This window comes from Limulus polyphemus, unplaced genomic scaffold, assembly GCF_000517525.1.
Source record: "Limulus polyphemus unplaced genomic scaffold, Limulus_polyphemus-2.1.2 Scaffold103, whole genome shotgun sequence".
Taxonomy (NCBI): Eukaryota; Metazoa; Arthropoda; class Merostomata; order Xiphosura; family Limulidae; genus Limulus; species Limulus polyphemus.
In genome coordinates this window covers 639,722-647,520 of record NW_013665713.1, presented here as the reverse complement: position 1 = coordinate 647,520, position 7,799 = coordinate 639,722, and positions in this window count along the sequence as shown.

The following is a 7,799-nucleotide window of genomic DNA, read 5'->3' as shown; positions in this document are numbered from 1 at the left end:
TACAACAGCAAATGTACAACGTTTCGACAAGTTACCTGATGATGACAAAACCTTGTAGAAACGTTGTACATTTGAACTTAGATTAAAGTTTTTCTTCATTACCCATTCAAGCCGTCTCCAGCCATTATTAGTCTCAAAGTGGGTTCCTCGTCATCGAATATGTATAACAGGTTAATTATAAATAAATATTTATATAAGCATGACAGTTTCGAAGTGTATACTGGGAAGACCATGGATATCAGAGTGAAATTAATGAGAAAGATTATTTTATTTCAAATGTTTGCAAAAAGCTAAACAATTTGGAACTGATAGACTAGAGGGAAAGCATGTATTCAAAAACAACACCCGCCAACTCTTGAGCCACTCTAAGATTTAAACGTCACTCTTATAATCTGGTGTCACATAAAAATTTAATAGACAATGTCTTCCGCCTAAAATAAACACACACACACATGGTATTATTGAATAAAGGATTGTTTCATTGTATTTTTACTGTGTTTCCAATATCTTTCTTTTACGAACAGGTTCGGAGAATCTATAATTACTTTGCAATATATTTCCTGATCGGATCTTCTGTTATTCTGCGGTACCTTTTGAAATATTTCTCAAAACAATAAAGTGGCCTTCAACAATTAACTTATACATCAAAACTTGTTTCGGAAGAACAATTTACTCTTAAAAATAATTCATTGTTGTTGTTTTTTTAGAGCTACATTTTAAAAATTAAGGGTGTGTTTGAAAGTCTTCACAAATCAGTTAGACACTTTATGAGCAATAAGTTAAACTAAGTCTTCACAAATCAGTTAAACACTTTATGAGCAATAAGTTAAACTGAGTCTTTACAAATCAGTTAGACACTTTATGAGTAATAAGTTAAACTAAGTCTTCACAAATCAGTTAGACACTTTATGAGCAATAAGTTAAACTAAGTCTTCACAAATCAGTTAGACACTTTATGAGCAATAAGTTAAGCTTTTATGGCATTTTATTGAAATTTTGAACCCTGGTGTTGGTCATTATATTTCCTCAGTCTCCTTAAAGAACTGATTTGAATCCTGGTTCTGGGCATTATACATTATTTGGTACTTAGTCACTCCTCAGTCTCCTTAAAGAACTGTTTTGAACCCTTGTGCCAGTCATTATACTTTCTTTGGTACTTAATCGCTCCTCAGTATCTTAAAGAACTGGTTTGAACCCTTGTGCCAGTCATTATACTATCTTTGGTACTTAGTCGCTCCTCAGTATCATAAAGAACTGGTTTGAACCCTTGTGCCAGTCACTATACTTTCTTTGGTACTTAGTCCTCCTCAGTATCCTAAAGAACTGGTTTGAACCCTTGTGCCAGTCATTATACTTTCTTTGATACTTAGTCGCTCCTCACCATCCTAAAGAACTGGTTTGAGCCCTTATGCCAGTCATTATACTTTCTTTGGTACTTAGTCGCTCCTCAGTATCTTAAAGAACTGGTTTGAACCTTTGTGCCAGTCATTATACTTTCTTTGGTACTTAGTCGCTCCTCAGCATCCCAAAGAACTGGTTTGAACCCTTGTGCCAGTCATTATACTTTCTTTGGTACTTAGTCGCTCCTCAGTATCCTAAATATTTTTTCTAAGAAACGCCTTTTTGCCGTTGTTTACTTTTTTCTTTGGCGGCGTTGTTGGCAATGTTTACATTTTCTTTTTTGATAGAACTTTCCACGCCAGTCTCATTGTATATTTTCCAAAGAGGAATTGAATATTCTAAAGTTTCTTTTGTTTGCGGAATTTTTAGTCTCATCATATTTTTCAATCAGGCTTCTTTTCACGCCCCGAGAATATACATATCGCTGTATCTTCCTTTCTTCTCTGGCCTGATGATTAGGGTGCTCGACTCGCAATCTGTGGGCCGCGGGTTCGAATCAGCCGTGGGGGTGATATTATTTGACGGTCAATCCCACTATTCATTGTTAAAAGAGTAGCCCAAGAACTGGCGCTGGGTGGTGATGACTAGCTGCCTTCCCCCTAGTCTTTCACTGCTAAATTAGGGACGGCGAGCGCAGATAACCCTCGTGTAGCTTTGCGCGAAATTCAAATCAACCCTTTCTCTATCTTATTTATCCGTTTTTCTCGTGTTCAAACAGTGCGTTAGTGGTACTTTCAGCTCAGCATTCTTTGTTGACTTGCTTCTGCGAGGAGCAAAAAAATCTGTATCTCTGTTTTGACACACTTGTAGCCACCTGAGTGTTGGCTTATTACCTTATTTTGATATTTCAGAACTCTTTTATCAGAAATATTGATCTGAATGTTTTTTCAAGTTATATAAGTGCTTTTTACAATGTTTCATACTTTCAATATGAGTGAAAAATAAGAAAAAAAACAGTTTATACTTGTCAAATAGCAGCCCATTACATGAAAAATTGTGATTTTTTTTATTTGGTTGTTGTTAAGCACAAAGCTGCACAATGGGCTACCAGTGCTGTTCCCATCACGGGTATCGAACCCCAGTTGTTAACGTTATAGCCTTCCGACTTCCCACTGGGGAGGGGTGCAGGTATTAAACAAAAAATAAAATTATACCTATACTCACACATATGTATATATTCATCTTGCTTTCCTCCTTTTTTCTCTGAAGTATAAAAAGTATGTGTTTTTTTACATCTTTCTCCACAGATAGGATAGCAGTAAGTCTTCGAATTTAGTAGGATAAAATCAGGGGGTTCGATTCCCTTCGGTGGACACAGCTGATAGCTCGATGTGGCTTTGTTATAAGAAAAAGCACATACTTTTACACCTTTATCGCAGTTCTTCAAAAGGGGAAAACAAACTTCATTTTTTATCTATTTATTAACAGTATAAATATGGTATTTTCGATATTTTGGTTTCAGTAAAGTTGTGGGATAGAACAATTTCCTTTCTAACGAAAAATTCTAAATTGTAAACTTTATTCATTGTAGTTTTCTCTATGTACATAGTTATTTTATATATACTTCTACCTCTACTACGGAAAGTGCTTTTGTGAAAAACTATAAACATTGTGCAGTGTTTCCTCTATCAAATTTTCATTAAATTTGCTTAAGAAAATTCTTATTATAATTTCTCTTTTATACGGATACTTTCATCTTTTCTCAACTGTCGTATTCTCTGGTTCTAAAACGTGTACACTAGATTAGTGTGGAAACTTTTTTTTTTGCTTTTTCTTCCATTCTCTTGCGTTTCACAATTTTTATATCCACTTTTTTTATGTTTCTACATAGAATCGCCTGCCATCTAGTGGTAATGAAATAGCTCATTTTTTTTCTGTACATCTTTCAAGTTTAGTAATCTTCCGATAGTGAGAATTCAAGTGTTTCTCAGACAGACAGTTATTCTTAATTACTCATTTTCAGTTTGAATATTTAAGTGTTCAAGTTAAAGAAAATGGCGAATTTTATTGGATACGGGCCCAGTGATAGGGTACAAGACCCCACATTCTTCAACCCAGTACCTAAGCTGAGGCTTATTCTTTCACAGTTTATTATTGTTCAGCCTCAACTTTTTGTAAGCTATGTTCGCTAAAGCTTTGGCATTACTTTTAATCCTTGGGCTTAGAAAAACGTGTGTCTATTCTTTTGTAGATTCCCCAAACTTTCATGTAATCTTCCATTTAAGACCAGGTTTAGCATTGCTTTCAAACAAAGAAGTCGAAAACGTATTAGTTGTGTTGGTTGTCGCTACTCTGTTCTTAGTTGCAGTTAACAATGTAATTTCAATATTTGAAGAACTAGATGTGACGTCTATTTCGAGTTTGTGACGTGACACACACTGGCTTTTTATATAGTTAGAAAACTGTCTTTTTCTGATTTGTTTGGAGAATTACAACACACACACAGTTGTGATAGCCCTGCCATCTTTTGACAAAGTTTGAAAACTTAATAGCAAAAAATAAATGTCTTGAAAGTATATATATATTTTTCGTTATTTTTTATAAATTTTTTCTTTTAAATATTTGGGTTGACACTGTGTTAAAATTAGGAAAATAGGTACAAAATATTCCCCGCACTTTAAGCTGCGTTATAAGAGTGACAGTCAATCCCTTATCATGGATGGTGGGTGGTAGAATGCTACTGACTGGCTGCTTCAGATCAGTAGTTCAAAGTCAGGGATGGTGGCAGAAGCCTGAGTAGTTTTGTCATAAACACAAAATTTTTATATTAAAGACCTTGCTGGTTTTCTTGGTGATCAGTAATTACTATTATCGACTGGTATTCTCAAATAAGAAGTGTATTATGGGAGCCGAATATATCTTACTTCATAATCTAAAATCTATGATTCGTGTAGTTTGTGGCTACTCTTCTGGTTGTTTGCGGAAAGGTTGCATGATTACGAAAAGGACGCAGCAGCATAGTGTATAAATCTCATTGTGGTCAATCCAGATTTAAAAAAAAAATCAAAAGTTCCGCAAATAAATAAACAAAAAAGTTTGAGACCCACATTGACCTACAGAAAACATTTATACTACCTGGAATATGGATTTTGTGATGCTCTTGAAGTGTGGCTAACACTACCATATATGGCCTGAAGATTAGGACGTTTGACTCGCAATTTGCGGGTTCCGGGTTCGAATCCTTATCATCGAACATGCTCGCGCTTTTAGCCGTGGTAGCGTTATAATGTAACAGTCAATCTCAATACTCATTGGTTAAGAGTAGCCCAAGATTTGGCGGTGGGTGGGGTTGACTAGCTTATTTCTAGTCTATTACTGCTAAATTAGAGATGGCTAGCGCAGATATCCCTCGAATAACTTTGCGAGAAATTCAAACCACTACCATCTGTCGATGGAGATTGGTAGTTTAACTTAAGAACAATTAAAATACTTCATCAATGTAGTTTCTAGATTTTCTTTTTCAACGTTGCATTGATTCTCGTCACGAGTTCGTCGGCTGGGACGCTGAAGATGTGGTGATGTTTCACGTATAAAGGGAAAATATTTATGCTGACTGAAATGAAAGTGATTCTATTATATCAAAACTATCCTCTGTTGGTAGACGTTTAGACTTGAATTTAGCTGACAGTAATTTTCTTTGTGGGTCTACTGATTGGATGAAAATCTGTAATTTTTTGAGGGTGTAGGAACAATATTTCTTTGAAAATTGAGTTTTAGACGATTCTGTTGAATCTTATCTTAACACCCTTATAAGTTGATGGCTATTAGAAACATGTTTTTAAAAATATTATAGTAAAACAGGAATTCTTTTATACATTTTTTGCTGATATTTGCTGACATCCTGATGTCATTCTATTGTTTCATCAAATACATAGGTCGCTAATATTTTTAGCTTCTACTATCTTATGCTACTGTAACCTGCTTCTCTAAACACAATGGAAAACATAAAAATAATAGGTCAACGAAATATCAGTTTCCCTACTCAGCATCATAAAATTCAGAGCTTAGTACGTTTACTATTTTAAAACAGTTATGTCGGTCATGATAATATATCGAAAATGATCGTTTCATTAACCCCTCTTTCGTCCCCGAACTTGAATGCATTTCTAAGCGATTCACCCTTTCTTTCCACCGATCTATCTGACTGGGGATGATAAGAAGAGAATATTGTATTTAATGTATTCATCAATAGAATATATCTCTTTTGTACCCCAATCAGAAGAGTACACTCTAACAGCTCTATTGCTCTCGTAGTGGATTGAAAAATATTAGCTGCTTCATAGTTACTCAAGCCTAGCTAGTGGTTAGCATACCAGGCTGTATATGAGGAGGTCCAAGGTTCGAACGGCGTTATTCTATTTGGTATATACAACACTTTTAGCTGTGGTATTTTTATAGCTGTAATACTGCCGTTGAATTAAGAGTAGTTACATAGGCAGTAGATGCTGCTAAGAGGTTATCCTTTCTCTAGTCAGCAATTCTAAATTAGGAATTACTATGGCTGTTCTTTAAGGAGTCTCTGGCCTGGCAAAATTTGTCAATGAATCGCAAAAAAAGCGCATTTCCGGTTGAAAATGCTAAATATTTCATTGTTTCTCCATTTCTTCCTTCCGTCAGATTTTCAAAAACGTAGCATATCAGAGTTCCAATTTAATATACTGAGTTATAAGCTCTAAAGGACAGCATTTTTTGTCTCGATTTACTGTTCCAGTAGTTTCAGGTGATACAACTGAAGCTTTTCTTATATTTTTATGGATCCTAGCCACTCTTTCACATTCTTTCAAGTGTAAACCGTCTCCTCTTCGTATTTCTGATTCTTTTTAGTTTCAAAACAGTTTTTTTCTTGAAACCAAAACTCGTGTAATTTAATTAACTGAATCTCATGACTAGGTCCGTGTTTTAACTAAAAGATAATTAAAAGGAAGTTCGTAGAAAAGCCTATTAGTAGTTTTACTTGTTTGTTGTTAAGCGCAAAGCTACACAATGAGCTATCTGTGCTGTATGCATTGCGAGTATCGAAATCCGATTTTTAACGTTAAAAGCCCTTAGGCTTACTGATGAGCCATCAGCAGGTCCTACTAATGGTAATACAACGAATTATTCTTTATGTACCATGTGGAATGTATTTACACACATTTCAAATTGAGATGAAGGAATGGTAGTTCAATCCAATAAGACGTCTTTTCAAAATACATCCATCTTCTAACACCTAGTTGCATGCACAGCCGAGTAGACTACATTATCTTAAGTTCAAGTCAAAGTGATTGATTATATAAATCACGCAATTTTAGTTTAAATATCATTTAGATTACGACGAGTGGAAAGCAGTACCCACTAAGCAATAATAGCTGTTTAATAAGTGGTTTATAAGTGATACATATCAAAATCGAAAGTGAGACTTCGGGAAGGAGTGATCAATTTGATTCGCTTACCTGGACTGTACCGGAAAAATTGCCAGTTATAAGGTATATAGCACATTGTTTATTGTTCATTTGTGATAGACAAGCCTTTGTTTTTTAAAAGATATATATACTATATTATTTATTCACGACAAATAAGCTAATTTTTGAGAAACAAGTCTGGATTTAAAGAATACAAACTACATTACTTGCTAAGACACAAACAGTTTTTTATGGGAAACAAAGCCCATTGTTAAAGGTTTTATAGTATATTACTTATACCAGTGACAGTAGTTATATTTATGATAAACAGTTATGTCTTTAAATACCTTTTTTTGTTTTGCAAAGGTTACTTATTTGTACATAATAGACAAAATATCAAATTTCTTATTAAGTTATTTACTTTCGCAGTACATTTATGATACATGTAAAGTTTTAGTGAACCTATGACGAGCTGTTCAAACCTAGACAATGTTCAAGGCAAGTTTTTACTTTTACAGTGGATAGTTACTTTTATAATATATTATACAGCATGTTATTTGAAGATCTATAGTTAGGTCCTGTATTTCCGTAAACTTCTATTACATTCAGAGCAGACATGTTAGATTACAAAATTATCTTTAGAATACTCCCTCATACACACGAAAGTAAAAATATCGTTAAAAATTATCTTTGCTCGAGATAAGGGTTGTTTTAATAAGCGGTAAGCTTGAGGGCTTATAACACTAAAATTCTGAGTTCGATTCTCGCGGTGGAAACAGTAGAGATAGTTCATTGAGCAGCTTCGTGCTTAATAACAAATAGGTAAAATTGATGATAGGCGATGTAAACCTTAAGATTACTTCTGAACATTTTATGATAAACAAAACCTGTCATTAGAATCTCAGTAAGATTACCTCCATAAACGACTTACTTTTATGACAGACAAGAGATGATATTTACTTTAATGTTCAGCTCCTTTTCTTAAAAACCCATATATAATAACTTCTTGCTTTATTG